Source organism: Quercus suber, unplaced genomic scaffold (genome assembly GCF_002906115.3).
Source record: "Quercus suber isolate HL8 unplaced genomic scaffold, Cork oak 2.0 scaffold_1077, whole genome shotgun sequence".
NCBI classification, from domain to species: Eukaryota; Viridiplantae; Streptophyta; class Magnoliopsida; order Fagales; family Fagaceae; genus Quercus; species Quercus suber.
In genome coordinates this window covers 22,575-41,529 of record NW_027070483.1, presented here as the reverse complement: position 1 = coordinate 41,529, position 18,955 = coordinate 22,575, and the positions used below count along the sequence as shown (strand labels likewise).

The window sequence follows — 18,955 nt, the reverse complement described above, 5'->3', positions numbered from 1 at the left end:
ACCACCTTCCACCGGTAGCTTTGGCTTTTTAATGGTGAGAGGACAAAATTCCTTCCTATGTCCCAATCTCCCACACGAGAAACACAGCCTGTGAATCCCTTCATAAACCACGGGCTGTTCAAACTGGCCTATGAGCACGGTATCAATAAGCGGCTTGGTTACATCTAGCTGAATACAAAGTCTTGCATATCTTCCTCTAGCCTCCATGGCAGTCTGTGAATCAATCCGAAGCACTTTCCCTATAGCTTCACCAATTTGTTTGAGGACTTCCAACTCATATAACTCCATAGGAAGTTGATGCAACCGAACCCAGACCGCAATAGACGAAACACATGCACTATCCGGCTTGAAAAACGGCTCCCATGGCCTAATGGATAAAAAGTGCCCCCCAATGAACCACGGCCCATTTTTAAGCACTGCATCCATGTCTTCTTTCAGAGAGAAGCGAACTGAATAAAAATCTTTTCCAAGGTCCACACAAACCAATGTCCCAGACGGTTTCCACAGAGAAATTAGTTTGCTCTGAAGAAAACTAAGACCTATCGCTCTACCATAGAGTTTAATAATCAGTGCATTGGACCACGGTTTCCTGATTCGGAGCTTTGTTTCTCTCGTAAGCTTAACGGCTGCTAACCGCTCTCGAAGTTCTTCCACCTCGTCATCAGAATCCGCCTCCAAGTCCAATAGATCCGAGATGTCAAAAGCCTTAGCATAGGCTCCTGGAATCGCACCCATCAACTTGTCTTTGAAAGTTTTTTTCCCAACCCCCCACGGGCTCTGTTCTCCCTGAGAATGATCATTCTCACTTAAACCAACTTTAAAATCCGCATGATGTCCTTCTTTAACCTTCTTTTTACTCCTGGAGAGCTCAGCCTCTTCCTCCCTTGAAAGCTCTCTGTTTCTCGCTATTTCACTCATCGTTTCTTCAAAATTCCTGTTGTAGTTTCGTGATCTCGCTTGCACTTTCTTTATACGGCTGCCTTCTCTTCTTTTCTTCTTTGCATAACTTTCAAGAACATCTAATAGTTATTGATAATTTGACATGCACAATATGATTGATCTTTTTCTTTCTTTCTTTCTCTCACCTCTATTTCCTATTTTCTCTATCTCTCCATCTCCGTGGGTTTGGTGGATTTTGCCATTTTGGCTGTGGTGGTGGTGATTGATTTTGGGTGTGAGTTTCTTGGATTTTGGCTATGGTGGTGGTGGATAAGTTTCAAGTAAAGTAGTATTACATGGTGGTTGTGGTTTGTGTCATTGATCGGTTTGTGTGGTGGTTTTTGGCAGTGGGTTGTACATAGTGGCAGTCGGTGGCTGTTGGGTGTGATTGGGTTTTGGGTGTGGTGGTTGTTGGTAGTTTGAGTTTTGGGTGGCTGGCTGGTGTGGTGGTGGCGGAGGGGGTGGTTGCAGATTGGGTTTCGTGGTTAGGTTGTGGTGGGTGGTGGCTGGCAAGAGATGTGTATGGCTGGTTGGTGTGGTGGGGGCAGAGGGTGTTTTGAGGGTTTGCTGGGTGTGTTATAAAATGAAGTCTTAAAATAGATAAGCAAGCTTTTTAAGTTGTTAAATGGCTAAAATTTTAAGTTGAGATGACCATCTTATCATATAAGACGCCTGTGTCTTCAGCCTTCAGTGGTTCTACAACATTGAAAGTGGTGAAAAGAAAAACGGGTTCCAAAGGAAATTTGAAAAATACTAAGTTTGAGGAGTATCTTGAAATGGGCATGCACAATTCTACCGTTTTATCAACAGAAGAGGATTTGGAGATGGAATTGAAACTTGCGAAGAAACTCAACGTCAAGGCTGGAAAATTAAGGGGAGAGGATGATCGTATCAAGTTTTTGTGTGCACTCCCAATTGCACAACAGAATTCTGAAAAAAGCTCTGAAAGTAAGAAACGAAAGAAAAAGAAGAACATGTCATTGGATCATGCACCAGGAAGTGAAATTCCAGATAACTTGCAGTGGAAACGTGTGATGTAGACACTTTGGAAAAAGTTCCTGCTGAGGCCTGTTCAAGGAACAAGCATATCGTCGGATCGAAGACAAGGAGGTTAATGGAAAATATATTACTCCTCATATAAGAGCCTGTGCGGGAAATGAGTCAGAAAAGTATACCCAAATACGCAGACGCTTACGTGGTATGAAATTTATGCTTCTTAAGTTTATTAGGCTCAATTCCTATTTTCTTTCTAAATTTCTGATCTTCACCTTTGTTCCAGGTCTTTTGAACAGGTTATCCGAATCAAATGTGGAATCGATTACGAGGGAAATATCCAATATCTTTTATGTATGCCATTCTTCATATACCTTGTTGGTTTTATGCATTCTGTCTAAATTTTCATATGTTATGTATTCTGCATATTCCCTGCCCATGGAAAGTGAGGGTTATGGTCGAGTAGGTTCTAGTTTCGCCAACAAAAATTGGAAGACTGATATCTAGTTCTAAAGTATTACATTTTTAACATTTCTGGCATCACTTTGTCCAGTTTATCATAGTGTTCACTATGTCTCAACCCATCTGCAGCCAATCACTAGTGGTGCTGCTTCTCAGATAATTAGCAAGATGTGAGGAGGTTTTGGTAGCTTGGTCTGGAGGTCCTCGTGGCAATGAACAGTAAGTGTTTATTTATAATTTTTATTTTTGTCTCTCTTCCCACCAACCCACACAAAGGCAAAGCCATTTCCAATTGAATATGAATGATAATGATTAAGTAAAACTCTTTCAATTTTTGTTTCATAATTGTTGAGAGAGGGAGAGAGAGAGGTGAAGGTGTGTAGTAGCCGTGAAGTACAGTGTGGATTGGGGTTGTTGGAGTACTGTACGGGGAACTCATCGTTGTGGTTTATAGAAGAGTATTAGGATGGGATTAGATAAGTTTTTACAGTATATTCATTTTGATGTTGGTAAAGATAGTTGGATTCGGTTTTGGCATGACAGCTGCTGTGATGATTGAGGGGACTTTTTGAGCCTTGTATGACTTCTCTTTAGATAAAGAAGAGACAGTGGGTTCCATGTTGGGGAGCCAAATTGTGGGGGGTAGGAGTTGTGATGTGAATTTTTTTTCGAGACTTTAATGATTGGGAGTTGAGTTGGTAACTGCTTTCCTCAGTGCTCTTGATTCCAATATTCCATTAGGAAGGAAATTAAAAAATGTGTTGGTGGTTGAAGAGGAATGGAGAGTTTGATGTTTATTCATTCTATAGTGGTTTAAGAGACCCTTGTGTTTTGATTATCCCTTGGAAGAATATTTGAAGTGTTAAGGCCCCTCAACAAGTCTCTTTCTTTAGTTGGACTGCTTCTTGGGGGAAGATCCACACGTATATAAATCTCATAAGTGTGCCTACATGTTAGTAGGGTGGTGTAAAGGGGGACGGTGGATCATCAGTTGTTACATTGTATTGTTGCATCTGACTTGTGGATTTTTGCCTCTAGTTCTTTTGGGATGCAGTGGGTGTTACCAGGGATGGTCTTTGACCTCTTGTTTGGGTTGAGAAATTAGGTCAGTAAGTGTTTGTTGAACATTGCATTTGGAATTTAGTCCTGTTATGTTTGATGTGGACAATTTGGCGGGAACGAAATCGTCAAACTTTTGAGGATTTGGAAACAACAGAAACTCAGCTCTGTTAGCTTTGTTTTGGGATACACTCTTACCAGTTCCCTTCCAGAATATATAGTCGTTGTCTTATTGTACTTAATTTTGTTCCTTTGCATTCTTTAGACTCCTCTGTGTCCATTGTACATGGAGCAGTCTCTTTGCAATAAAATAAAATAAAATAAAAAAATTTAAAAGCTTTTTGATAAAATGATAATATGTTTCTATTTTAATTGTCTATATGCTGTTTCCTCTCAATTTTATTTTGAAACTGTTATTATTCATTGACTTGTTTAAGAAGTTTGTAAGCTTTGTTAGTCAAAAGACTTGAGTTGCAAAAATCTCTTGAGGCCCAGGGAATATTTTGATCCAAAACTTGTATTATCGATGGCACAAGATGGCATCTTCAGTTATAGTTGAAAAATATTTCTTATTCCATTTTGCTGCTATTGTCTTATATGAATGGAAATTATTTTTACTGTGGTTGTTAGTCAAATTCTATTGGTCCATAGGTAAAAATAAAATTGGGTCCTTATCATTGTTTCCCCTTCTTATAATTGGCTTAATAGTTTCCTGTGTGTTCTTTGCATAGGTATGCTGCTGTTTTTGGCACTTTTGTTGCTGGGATGGCATGTTTTGTTGGAAATGAATTCAGTGCAAAGCTTATGGCTTCCCTTGCTAAATATTTTGAGGTGCACCTTACATACAGAAATTGAATAGATCATTATTATTGCAAGTTGTTTGATATGTTTAAATTCTCAAGATTAATTACTAGAGAAATTTTTGGTTTTAGGTGGTGAAAGCCTTTGCTATGATTTTAGAAATTTTACTGAAAAAAAATGTCTGTTTTTGTTCCCATGATGAGTACCACAAAGAAGACAATCTTTCTGTGCGAAATATTACTCTTTCACTCTCCTATTTATACAGTTTTGGAATTTTCTCAGGGTAGTTAACCTGTATTTTCGTTGACACTGCACAGAAATGTTATACAGAGAAGTGAATAATTTTCTAGAAGTAATTTAAAAGCATTTATCATAACACAAGGTAAAGTGGGTTACTGGATGAGACCATAATTTTATGGGCAGCCAAATTTCTGCTTATTAAAACTTTCTAGCACATATCAAGACACATGCTTTGTTAAGAATGGAGGAATGAACCATGAACATATGCAAGTGCAATGTTCTTATGATAATGTGAACATTTGTTGCTTTACATTTATTAAAATTACTAGGTTATGGTAAGACATATGGCTGTGCATTCCATGACATTAATACTGAACTCTCTTCATTTTACTGAAACAGAACAGAATTGGATAAATTATTTTGCTCCTGTTAAAATGATAGCATTACACTTTAGGATGATGTGGCATAATGTAGCCAATGAATTCCAGCTCAGATGACACTTATTCACATAAGATGGGTGGAGGGTGAGGTCAAGGTTCAAAACTCACCAAGCGTTTGCGTAATTTTTTAATTTTTTAAAGGCATGCTCAGTGCACAAGGCTCCTGCTTCTGTGGGGCCTAGGAAACTGGTTTGTCAGCAGCCTTCCCCCAATATTTTTGGAGAGGCTAATTCCTAAACTCAAACCCGTGATACCTCACTTAGACAGTGGGCACTTGCCACTGCACCAAGGTTGCACGTGTAATTTTCCTTTAAAAAATAAAGGGTTGATGTGGCATAATGTATCCATGTGGTGAATCCATAATCTGAGCGATCTTTGTACAATGCAGTATTCACTTGATGAGTTTCTCTGAGTTTCATGCATCTTTTGAGTGACCCAATGCTGTTTTCTTAGTACACTGCCTGTGTACTTGGGATCCTTTTTATTCTTGATGTTATTCTTCAATAAAGCTTTATTACTTATCAGGAAAAAAAAAATAAAAAAATAACAAGACAAAAGTTTCACTGACATCTGTTTCAGTTAGTGTCTTTTAAATTTTCTCATTCTATATAACAGCTGTTTCTAATAGCTATACTTCTGATCATGCTTCCCAGTGATATGATATATGATTTTCTGCTAACATTGAGCAAGCGGTTAACAGATGTTGATGTCTCCATCATCTTGACAACTTTACAACGTAAGCCTCCTTAAAATTTGGTTTTGATTTTAGCATATATGGTTTTTATGGATTATTGTCAGAATTCTTTCAACTTTAAACTTATAATATCCTTGGGGATCCACTTTTTCCCAAATGCTTCATATCAGGCCAATGATATGTCATTTCTGTATTAGTATCAGTATTAATTATATTCCTTAACCAGTTATTGTGGTCGAATTAACTCTATTTTTTACATGCACTTGTGTTTCATTCTACGTTTAAGAATATCTTAATGTTACTGTTCTAGCTTTTTTATAGTAGCTTGATAGCCAGTAAGTCAAATCTAATGTGAACTGCTGTTAACTATATAGGTCGTGGACTGAAAATAAGGCCTGATGATCCTGCTGCCATGAAAAAAATTATTTTGAGCGTTCAGGATTGCGTGAATGAGTTGAAGGTCTCCCCTGTAGATGGCTAGGCAAATATAAATAGCAACAGGGTAAACGTTATATAACTTTTAAGTTTATTATGAAAAGGGTTCTTTTTTCTTTTTATTTTTTTGCATATAATTCATAAATATTTGCAGATAGAATTTATGCTTGAAACTATATGTGACATTAAGAACAACAGGACCTAAAGTGGATCCTGTGCATCACACAGGAATAAAGAGGTGGCTAAAAAAGGTCTTACTAGTTAATTAGTTCATTCTTTTAACAATTTGTTCATCATGGTCTTTTTCTTTTTATCATTTTTTTTCCCCGGGGAAGAGGGGGGGGGGGGGGGGGGGGGGGGGTGGGGGTGGGGGTGGGAATGTTGGCATGTTTTATTTGCCGAAAGTTCATTATATCATTAGGAGGAGATGTAACCAGTAACTATGTGAGTGTCTCTGTGGAGTGCCTAGGTCTAATAGCACTTCTTCTCATTGTAAGCAAGAAGAACTGACGAAGAAGAAACATAATTGTGGAATGGCAATTCATGTGCAATGAAGGATGGAGAGACAGTTGATAATTTACTTCTACATTATGATATCGCTAGAGAATTATGGTCTCTTGTGCTATTCTTATTTGGGGTAAAGTGGGTTATGCCTAATAGGGTAGTTGATTTGTTGGCCTGTTGGAAGGGCAGGTTTGCTTGGCACTGTAGTAGCATTATTTGGAATGTGATCCCTTTGTGCATAATGTGGACTGTTAGGAGAGAACGAATTAGCCTGACATTTGAAGGAATTGAAAAGGCTACAACAGGTCTTAAGATGATATTTCTTATATCCCATGTATAATTGGATGGCTGGTTTAATTGGTCATTCATTCTCTAAAATGCTTGAGTTTCTTGTTTGTCGTAATTTTTTTTTTATAGTGTCCCTTGAGTGCAAAACCTGTGTACTTGGTTGTGCTCTTTCTAGATGTTTAATTTTTACTTATAAAAAAATAAAGAGAGAGAGGGGTTTTTTCTTCTCTTTTTTAGATTTTGTTTGTATTTATTTGCTAGGTTGCACTGACACACCATTTTTGGCGACATACCGATGTCCGACAACTGGTAAGACTCGCCGGACTCCAGTGTCCGAGCAGTGTCTCTACATGTCGGACACCGGAACCGGTAAGACTCGCCGGACTCCAGTGTCCGAGCAGTGTTTCTCTCTCTCTTTTTTTTTTTGCTTCTCCGACATGGCCCTGAAGCAGCTCCGACACGTTTGACACGCCAGCGGTGAAAAAACAAAAATCATAGATTTTGACAAATGGACTTTCCAATGCCATTGATTTTGTGATATACCCTAAAACAAAAAAGCAAGCTTAGAGTCTGAGAAGCCATTACACTGAAAGTTGAAACCCATATCTCAAGTTCTCAACCCACCCTCCCTCTGACTTTTGCCCGCTGCCCTCTGTCCCTCGCCGGAGCTAAATCGGGCCAATCGGCGAGCTCCATAGACGTCGACGCCGTGTCTTGTCCCTTCCAATCTCTCTCTCTCTCGGCATGGACAATAGGTCCAACCTCTTCTCTTCTCTTCTCTCTCTCTTTCTTTCTTTCTTTTCTTTTTTTTCCAGATATTTGGGTGAATGGGTGTACTATTACTCACTTATAAGTTATAACGTGTTTTTTTTTTTTTTTTTTTATAATCCCGCTCTCATTGTCGCTGTGTTATACTTTTTAATATTTTTTTTTCTTTACTCAGTCTTTTGTTTTGCCTTATAAATTATAATGTTTACTATGAATTTAGTGATTTTTGTTTTGATGTTGAATGTAGCTTATTTAAACTTTTAGTTTGTACTCTAAACATTATATGTGTATTATTGTACTACTTTGAGTGTTAGTTTACTTATCTGTAGTTCTGACATAATTTAAATTCTAGACATAAACGTATTTTATGTCTAAATATATTAAAAAATATGCCTAAATATAAAATTTAATTAATTATTTAATTGCCGTATCCATGCTGTGTTGTATCCTTATCTTTCAAAAAATTGCCATACCCCCGTGTCTGTGTCGTGTCATATCCTTGTCCGTGTCCGTGTCCGTGTCGGTGCAACATAGTTTATTCGTTGTCATACTGAGTAATAAGAGAGCTTTAGCTAGGAGTTCCTGTTATTATAAAAATCTCTTTTTTTGGTATTTTGCTTCTCTATCATAAACATGAAGATGCAATGGAATGGAAACTTCTTACATTTTAGGTTTTCATGATGATGGTTTTTATGACTTGATTGACTCTTCTAGGTGAGACACTTGGGTAATTTGTCTACATGTGGTTGTGGTGGGTTTAGGTTTAGGAGAATTTGTGATTTAGGGTTTAGAATTGTTGAAGAAATGGTTATGGGATTGTGTTACAAATTAAAAGATGGTTTGTTGAGTTGTTCAATAGTTATTGGTAGAAGAAAGTATGTCAGGTTTTATGGTTTTGATAGGTAAAAGACGGCTTGATTTGGGGTTATAAAGAGGAGGAAAAAGACAGAACTTATGGTGTTTGGGGCTGTATGAACAATACCTGTGAATAGTACCACAAGAAAGTGGAGAAGAAAAGAGAAAGGAAGAAATGAACATGCAAAGGTCAGCATTCCCAATGCTAAAAAAAACTCCATATTTTATTAATCAACTTCAGTACTTTGAACGTATTGAGCATAAATATATATAAAGACTCTTTCTTTTAATGGTAGTATTAGGGCTCCTAGTGGTATTACCACTTCTAGTTTGACTAGTGAACTAAAATCTAATAAAAGACTAACTGGACTCAAAGGAAATTCTAAGATACTTAGGATCTCCTAGAAAATTCTAGACTAATACGATTAATTTGTAGGAATTGTGGAAATTACAGTTTTTCCCCTAAATACAAAAATGAGTCATGACCATCACTAATAAAATAAAAACACAAATAAAGAACTGTTTTAACCCTAAGAAACACATAACTAGGACTTGAGAAGTTTAGAACCACACAACTTTCATTTCAATTGGACTTCAAATGTGACCCCATAATATAATTCATGAATAGGCAAATTTGCAGAGTAATAGCAAATCAATCTTCCATGGCTGCATCAAGTATGACCCTGAGATTCTATCAAAATTTAACCATTATTCTAACAAAACCAAATCAACGCAATACACTATTGTATATGAGCCAAGACTCTCCCACACTTCCTCACATTCTTTGGTCAAATTTGACAAACATTCTGGCTTAATGGAGTGGAAACATAAAGGGTAACTTTGACTAGTGTATGCCTTTAAAAAAACTTTCTATAATCTTTCATTAGACATTTAGACTATTATAAATACGTATAAGGATGACCTGAAATAGGGAAATAGCTCATGAAAACTCAAGTCTGGGGAAGTTATGGTAACCTATATGGTGTTTTTAGAACCTGAATCAAATTTTTATTTTTATTATTGACATGACGTTTAGTATCCCTTCGTTTGTGTTAAATTGTTATAATTCTTTATTTTTTTTCAGTTAAGAGTAGAAAATATTTTAATTAGAGGGCTCAAATGGAGCAAGCTTCTTGATCCTGAGAAGAAGGGCCAATGGTGGTTGTCTGGGGACATGGCTTCCACAATGGACAATGTTGAAGAGGTTGCTAACACAATAGACAAAGAGGTTCTTGAACCCAAAAAATGCTGCAGCTTGCTGCTGCCTAGTGGATGAACACAGATATTAGAAGACAAATCTTTTGTATAATAATGAGTGGGGAGGACTACATTGAAGCATTTGAGAAGCCCCCCCCTGTGGATGCCTGCCTTTTGATTTCTTTAGGTTTTTTTTTTTTTTTTTTGGTCCTTTTTTCTTTTTACCGATTTCTTGACTCACATTTTCTGATAATTAATTTTCAACTTGTTTACCGGACAGAGAGATCATGCATGTTCTTGCTTGTTGCTGTTTACAGGAGGAGAAATCATTTAATAAGTATTACACAGTTCTGGCTTTGAAGTTGTGTGAGCATGACAAAAACCACAAGTTCACTTTACAGGTATTCCTTTCTCTCCATTGTCGGATTAAGATGTATCTAGAATAAAATTTAGAGGAAAGCATGACCAAAACTTGTTTAAATTTGGACAAGTAATTTATTGTTTTTTTCTTCATTTCTGATCTATTTCTAAAGTTGTCACTAAATTTATCTTTCATCCTGACCTTTTGACTGTTTACCTATCTTATATAATTCTAATTTAGTTTTTTGTTTGTTGATGTGGTTTGTTAAATAATCCAAAATCCGTACTTGTATATCCACAGTTCAGTTCTCTGTTTTGATTAATGGGTCTCTAGCTGATTTTTTTGGTAGTTCTAGAGGTTTAAGATAAGGGAATCCGCTATCTCCTATGCTATTTTTGATTATGATGGAGATGTTTAGTAGGATGTTGAGAAGAGTGGAGGGAGCTGGCTTGATCCGTGGTTTTAAAGTTGAGGGTAGGAGAGGTGGTGGGGAATGTGTTACATATCTATTGTTTGCAGACGATACTATCTTATTTTGTGATGTGGATGTGGAGCAAATTCTTCATATTCGGTTGTTGTTACTTAGTTTTCAGGCGGTAACAGGTTTGAAGGTTAATGTGTATAAGAGTGAAATGGTTCCAGTAGGGGAGGTTGATGATGTGCATGCCCTGGCTGAAATTTTGGGCTACAGAGTTGGAAAGTTGCCTATGTCTTATCTTGGCATGCTGTTGGGGGCTTCGCATAATTCCCCTTCAATTTGGAATCCTATTTTGGAAAAATTTGAGCGAAAATTAGCCGGGTGGAAGAAGCTGTATTTGTCTAAGGGGGGTTGATTGATGTTACTCAAGAGTACGCTATCTAGTCTCCCTACCTATTTTCTATCGTTATTCACAATTCCTACTCATGTGGCTAATAAAATTGAAACGTTGCAAAGGGACTTTCTATGGGGTGATAGCAAGACTCATCTGGTAGGATGGGATAAAGTTTGTGCGCCTATAGCCAATGGTGGCTTGGGGATAAAGAAACTTACTACTTTCAATAAGGTCTTATTGGGGAAATGGTTGTGGCAGTTTGGAAAGGAAGAGGATCGGTTATGGAGAAAGGTGGTAGCTTTAAAATATGGGGAAGAATAGGGGGGATGGACCTCAAAATTGGGTAGGGGAGTTCATAGGTGTGGTTTGTGGAGAGGTATTCACATGGGATGGGAGGATTTTAGCAAAAATTGTCAGTTTGTTGTTGGGTTGGGGAATAGAGTGAGGTTTTGGCAGGATGGGTTGTATGGGGATCAACCTTTTCAATTGGCTTTCCTAAGGCTGTATGGTATTGCCATCAATAAGGAGGTATCTGTAGAAGTTTCTTTGTCAAGGCAAGGGGCAGAGGATAGAAGAATTTGGGATGTTCGTTTTATTCAAGAATTTAATGATTGGGAGATGGATGAAGGGCTGCATTTTCTTCGTATATTGGGAGCTAATACTCCTCTAATGGATGTGAGAGACCGGATGAGATGGAAGTTGAAGCCTAATGGGGATTTTGATATCTGGTCATATTATAACAAATTAAGGGATTCTCCCTCAATTGTCTTTCCTTGGAAAGCTATATGGGAAGCAAAGGCCCCTAGGCGAGTTTTCTTTTTTATTTGGTGTGTAGCTTGGAATAAGATCCTAATGGGTGATAACTTGAGATTGAGGAGATTGGTTTTTATGGATTGGTGTATTATGTGCCAACATTGTGGAGAGACAGTAGACCACTTACTTCTTCATTGTGAGATGACTTATCAGTTATGGAGCTTTGTCTTTATAACATTTGGCCTGTCTTGGGTTGTACCTAGATCGATCTCAGATTTGCTTTTTGGCTGGTGGAATTGGTTGGGGAAGTACTCGTCTCAAATTTGGAATTTAATTCCGTTGTGCATCCTTTGGTGTATTTGGAAGGAACGGAATCGGCGGACTTCTGAGGATTTGGATGGTTCCGGTGGTCAGATGCTTGCTTCTTTTAGTGGGACTCTTTTTGATTGGTCTCGGGCATGGAGACTCACGACTAGTGATTCTCTCCCTTCTTTCCTTAGCTCTCTTTCTCTTTGTAATTAATTTGTTGATTGGTTTTCTTTTTTGTTTTTTCTCTGTTTTCTCCTTCTTGTATTTTCTAGGTCTGCTCTATGTTCTTCATGCGTAGAGTAGTCATTCGTATATATAACATTCTTACTTATCAAAAAAAAAAAAAAAAGATAATGTAGTTTGAGCTCAAAAACCTTTTTGATGAATGTCTAGTGCATCTAGACACTCTTGGCACATACCTCCACATAATCGTTGTTGATAACCAGATTGAGGGAGTTATGACAATTATTTTACTTAGATGCTACGAAGTGAGAGAGAGAAAATTTGGGGGTGTTAGGAGAGATGGTATGGGGTCTCAAAATGCTTTTGTTAAACGGTGACAGATTCTAGATTCTGTTCTTATAGCTAAGGAATGCTTAAATAGCCGTTTGAAATATGGTAGATTGGGGCTTTGATCATGTCAACTGGTGCTTTCCAATTGTTCTGGGTGTTTCTTGGGTGATGCCTTGTTCGGTGATGGAGTTGTTGGCGTGTTGGACATGGCATGTTGTAGTAGATAGAGATTGAGTTTCTTTTAAATTGAATGTTATGGCTATATCATTTGATGTTAAATAATAAAAGAGTCTATAATTGAGTGACTTTCACTTTGGAGGTTGGTTTCCCTATAAGAAAACCATTTTGCTCTTATGCATGATTTTGTCCATTTGTGAGGTGCCTGTAATCCAACCATAACAATTAATATTATGGCTTATGAGCCTAATTTATTTTAATTACTATTATGGTATTGTATAATTTAGGATATGTTTAGGAATAATTTTATTTGAATAATAAGTTTTTTGGAGTCTTTAAATATGCATGTAATATGTAAAACAAAAATTCAGTTAAAAAATTCATTAATAAAATTTAAAAAGCTTGAATGATATCTAACCTCCATCCCGCTTTCAGTTCTTTGTCAAGATGGAACTGAAAATTTGAAATTAATATTATATTTGACTGTTTGTATGGGAAATTTTTTAAAAATAAAATAAAATAAAATTTAATGCATGTCGACCTTAGTGGTATACCAATTTCCCAGTGTCAAATTTTTTACACCACCATTTAATGGTACTATTTTGAAACAGTATCAAAAGGTCATAAATCAATTGTCAAATTTAGGGGTGTCCACAGGTCGGTCCAGGTCGGTTTGTGTTCAACCCGCGACCAACCCGACCAAATTGGGTGGGGGACTTTCAGACTAGCTGCCAACTGGTGAGGGAGTTAGATTGGAGTGGTTGGATACGCATTGGGTGGCAGTTGGTTTGGTCGAAACCGTCAACGGTGGAGAAATAGCCAAAAACACTCCAAATCCAGTGAAATCTCGTCAAATCCAGCAAAGATCTCACTGGATCTAGTGAGATCTTGCTAGATCCGATGAGTTTTCCACTAGATTTGGTGAAGATCTCACTAGATTCGGTGAGATTTCTCCAAATCCGGCAGAAATCTAGGCCAATCTGATGAAATTTCACCAAATAATCACTGGAAAATGGTTGGAGTTGTCGAAATTTTCTGGGTTTTACAGTCAGGTTGGGTGAATTGGGTTTTAGAGAAGAAAACCCGTCAACTGACCAGTTGGAGTCGATTTCCAAAGTCTGAAACCTGCCGCCAATTGCCAGAGGTCTCGAATCAATTTCGGGTGAGTTGGTTCCGGCAGGTGGGTTGGATCTAGTAGGTGGGTGGACACCTCTAGTCAAATTGATATGTTTGAAAAGTTTGAATCATTTTAAAATATAATGAAAAATTAAGGACTAAAATAATTATTATATATGTGTGTGGGTGTGAGAGAATCTTTTAACTCAAGCCTCAAGGTACATTGCACCAACTAGTGTGGTACATTGGTAGAAAGCCTTGCCCTCGAAAAAACTCATCACTTCGAACCAAGAGCTAACAGATAGTGACACGTTCTACTGTGCACTGGTGGTTTCACAGACTTGCCAAAATAGCTGAAGTGGCAATTGTACCACTACCTTGGGCATCGCCTATAGGATCTAAATTCTCTAGAGTTTCTAGGATACTCTATCACATGGAGCTCTTTTAATCTTAACCTTACATTTTATAATGAATGGTTTAAATTAGACCATGTCATCAATTCACTTAAAATAATTATACCACGTCAACTTTTCAAACTAAAAGGTAAGATTTTGAGGGTTTTTTTTTTTTTTCTTTTTGAAAATAAATATTTTAGTTATGACAAAAATTGTGATACTAGCATTACTCACCAAAACACACACACACACACTCACTCTCACTCTCTTTGCGTCTCTTCAAGCAAATGAGGAATAGGAACCAATACCAACACCATAACCTTGAACCCTAACCGTAAACTCAGTCCAACTCAACCCAAAACCAAAATCCTCTGCAAGAACAAGTCTGCCTTTGAAGAAAACAAGCAAGCGTGGACTACGAAAAGGGCGAGCACGAGATCTCCACGCGCAGAAGAAAACAAGCAAGCGTGGACTACGAAAAGGGCGAGCACGAGGTCTCCACGCGCCTCATCAGCCTCAGGAAAGCTGATATTCCGAAACACTACCGCGGTACTGCCTCCGAGTCAAGGCCAATTGCTTTCAGAGGGATTGGACTTTATCGGAAGTGGTCCATCAAATCCTCAGGCTCTGTCCTCATGACGACATTGAGGGCTTGTTGAATCGCTGGATTGGCTGCTTTGCCAGAAAGAATTTCCCGCTTCTTATCAGGGTACTCGAAAAATCAGGTTTTTGCTTAAAGTTGTATTAATTCTGTATTGCTAATTAGCTTAGTTGGATGCCAAAATTGGATTACATTTGATTAATTTGTGGGTTTTATGTGAATCGGATTTCTATGCTCATGCTGTGCCAACTTAAATTTAGTAACTTTATTATGAATGAATCTGCTACAGTAATTTATTTTTGCCCAATTTTATTAATTTTTGGTTAAATTTGGTGAATTTGAGCTGGGTTTTTTGTGAAATAGATTTGCGTGCTCATGCTGTGCCAACTAACATGATGGGGTTTTGTGTTTACTTTAGGGTAAAACATGGTTACTACTTGTTAGTTATTTGAACAACTTCTTGTTAAGAACCAGAAATGTGATCAGAACACCAATTCATGGTTGATAATTGTTTGAATTAGTGTCATTTTGATCATGAGAGGAGTTTAGGAAAAACTCCGCCAGTGCTTTGTGTCATATACTTCGTTTACAGCTGGTCCCAAGCTCAAAAAAACAAGAAAGGTTGTGGTAGGTTGATGACTAGCATAAAATTTAGTCACTTTAGTGAGAATGGACCTACTGCAGATACAACATGTGACCTGTCTAAATATTTTGTTGAGGATCCATAGTTGACCTAAAGTTTTGGGACTAAGGCTTGTTATTGTTGTAGGCAAAACAATATTGTACTAAAGGTAAGATGGAAAACTTGGCCTCTTGCTCAAAATGACCCTTCCTCCTCCCATAAATACAGAAAGAGGGATAGGTCCTAGATTGAAGACCTATTGGGTGCGACGTAATGTACTACTTAAAAAAAAGGGTAAATTGCAAATTACACCACTAACATTTGGGGTTGCTTGAATTTTACACCCCAATATTTCAGAACTTGAATTTTACACCTTGAAGTTTGGTTTCGTTAGCAATTCATCTCCACAGTTAGTTTTTGCTTTGAATTGACACATCATCATGCTGACATGTTTTATTTTTGCCAAATCAACCTCAAAACTACTGGTTTCAATGAAAAGTAAAAGCTGACCTGACGTACACAAAATAAAAGCCTAAAACTACACCGTTTCAGCCTAATTTCTAAAATCCCAAACCAAAACTCACGGAGGCAGCTCCCTCCCACCTTTCATGGTAGAGACCCATCGTGAACAGCTCTACAGCAGCAGCCATAGTGGTGGTCACAGCAGCAGCCGCAGCAGCAGCCACAGTGAGTATCATTGCAACAAATTTACAAATAAAACAGTTCAAGTTAAACTTCTTCAGTGAAACCCATTAGATTTGAACAATCAAGTCAAGGGAACTAAAGGGTATGAAGGAAGAAGCAAGAGTTTACGGTTTATCACTAAGTAAATCACTAAGAAATAAGAAAGCTTTGGCAATTGGCTAGTGCTTTGATGCCAACAAATCTGAAAATGCAGAATCTGTATAGGTAAATCCCTTTCTCCCTCTTTAATTTGTTTCCACTATTTGTAGCTTCTACAACTTTTTTCCAGATTCAACCTTAGCCAATACAACAATTCTTCCATTTAAAAGAAATAAATAATTGTTGTGGGTTCAAAAATCTGTCAAAGAAAGAGAAAGCAAAGAAAGAGAAATAGAGCTGGAGAGGAGAGAGAGTTCTCACTGAGGCCACTGCTGTGGCTGCCTCTTTGACTGCCGCTGTGGCTGCCGCTTTGACCGCCGCTGTGGCTGCTGCTGTGGAGCTGTTCTGCTGTGTGTTCACGATGGGTCTCTGCCGTGCAAGGTGGGAGGGAGCTGCCTTCGTGAGTTTTGGTTTGCGGTTTTGGAAGTTAGGTTGAAACGGTGTAGTTTTAGGCTTTTAGTTTTGTTTAGTTTTATTTTTCATTGAAATTGCATAGTTTTGAGGTTGATTTGGCAAAAATAAAACATGTTAACCTGGTGATGTGTCAGTTAATAGCAGAAACTAACCGTAGGAGGTGAATTGCTAACGGAACCAAACTTTAAGGTGTAAAATTCAAGTTCTAAAACTTTAGGGTGTGAAATCCAAGCAATCCCAAACATTAGGGATATAATTTGCAATTTACCCTTAAAAAAAAAAAAAATTGATGTGAATATCAAGGCATTTATACACTGGGCACTGAAAAGTATTACATCTTTGGCTTTTTGTCGGAGATAACATGGGGTTCTATTGAACGTAGCATTCAAGTTTTCTGGTGGATGAAAAATCAAAAGAACTATTGTCCTCGGAATGATATTTATAATATGATGATCAGACTACATGCTAGGCATAATCGGACAGATCAAGCACATGGTATTCTTTTTTTTGAGATGCAAGAGTGGAGGTATGCCTTTTGTTTTTGCATGTGGCTACTCTGGCTCTTCCTTCTCTAATAAGAGGTGGTGGAGCCTTGAAGGGTATGGTTGTGAGTTCAAAACCCATTAGGTGCATGTTAAAAAAAAAAATGTCACATTGCTGGGATTTGCATGCTCTTTTATTAGTTTGTTGATGTGACTTTGTAGCAATTCAATCCACCCCCGTAATGCTGTATCAGTGGAAGATTTAAAGCATAAGTGTCGAAATCTTATTGCTTTTGTGTTCTTTTTAATTATGCCTTTGAAATTTATATAGAAAATTAATTTGGAAAATAGATTTTGTCTGATTCCATTCAATTTTCTTACCTGTGGCAGAGCATTTGGCTAATTCTTCTTAACACTCGGCCTTGAACTGTTGCCTTCTCACAAATTGACTCCTGTCACAACCAAAGAGTGGTGGAGTATTTTCCAGCACAGTACTTCTAGTTTTTAAGAACCTCTCTTGAAACCCTCAGAAACTATTGCTCTTGATCCTGATGAAGACATAGATGTGAAAACAGAATGAAATACGGTACTTTCGAGTTCAATTGATAATGCCATCATCTACTTGCGTAATCTTCAGAAGGTACTACTTGAAAAATTACTTGTTCTGGAGGAGGAATGCATAACTGCACTAAGGTCGCAGTACAGGCACTGACTTTCTCAGTTCAAGCAGGAGAATGTTTTGGAGTTTTAGGTACAAATGGAGCTGGGAAAACCACGACACCTTCAATGCTGTCTGGCATGTAAAAATTCTGTAATGATACATGAGTAATATATCTGTGGAACATCTAAGCATACCTTATCCTGCCATGAACAGTTTCTAATTCAATTAATTTTTCGGAGGAGCCAACTTTAAAAAAAAAAAAAAAATTACACATTTATGTGATAATTGAGAACTCTTATGTGGTGTGTGTTCTCCCTCCTAGCTGTTTCAATTAATTGCTTTATTTATTTATTTATTTATATTTACATTCCTGAAGTTTTATGTGGTCCTCAACTTGAGGGATTTCATAAGAACATGACAATGTTAGAAACTTTTACCAGTATCAAGATTTCTGATCTTTCTAATAATTAAATACCTGCAAATTCGTCTGCTTGAGATTATGTTAGCATAATAGTATGTTTCTGAATTTTAAAGTATTAGTGAGTAAAAATGAATTTGACTAAAATTCATTTATGTTTTCTAATTTTGTATTCAATCACTTGTGTCCTCTAAATTTCCCCAATTGAGGCCTCTTTGTCAACTTGCATTAAATTTTTTTTTTTTTAATCTGGAAAATATTCAATAATTAATTAGAATTTTTTGAATTCAAAAAATATAAATAGAAACTTGAACACGTAACCGCAAATATTTAACAAAATTTGATAAAAAATCCTTAATTGAATAAACTTAAAATCCAAAACACTCAATGAAACAATAATAAGTTAAAGAACTGAACTGAATTTTGATCAAATTTATAGGGTCGAATTTACATTTTTGCCTATTAGGAATATTCAACCATATTTGTTGATATTATATATATTGCTATTCTCACTTTTCCCGCTCCGCCGGACCAAAGCCTCCCTGCTAGAGTGATGACTCAATAACACTCCATATGACCGGGCCTTAATTACTCCCAACTTTCTCATAATGCTATCTGCACCCAAATAAAGAAAACAAAACAAACAATTACACTTACAGTACATGTATAGACAAAAATGCTAAACAAACATTTCTATAAGTACACTAGGTAATACGAAGGTATCAACCCCAAATAATTCAAGTTGAACACACGCTTTACATTACAAACATTTCCTCAGATCTAAATATGTTGGCTTCCATTTT

The 18,955-nt window shown here is 37.2% G+C and overlaps 1 pseudogene; it reads left to right on the top strand.

The window, feature by feature from the left end:
• Positions 1 to 1,466: 1,466 nt before the first annotated feature.
• On the top strand, positions 1,467 to 17,987 carry LOC112017836 (uncharacterized; annotated as a pseudogene).
• The last annotated feature ends 968 nt before the right edge of the window (positions 17,988 to 18,955 follow it).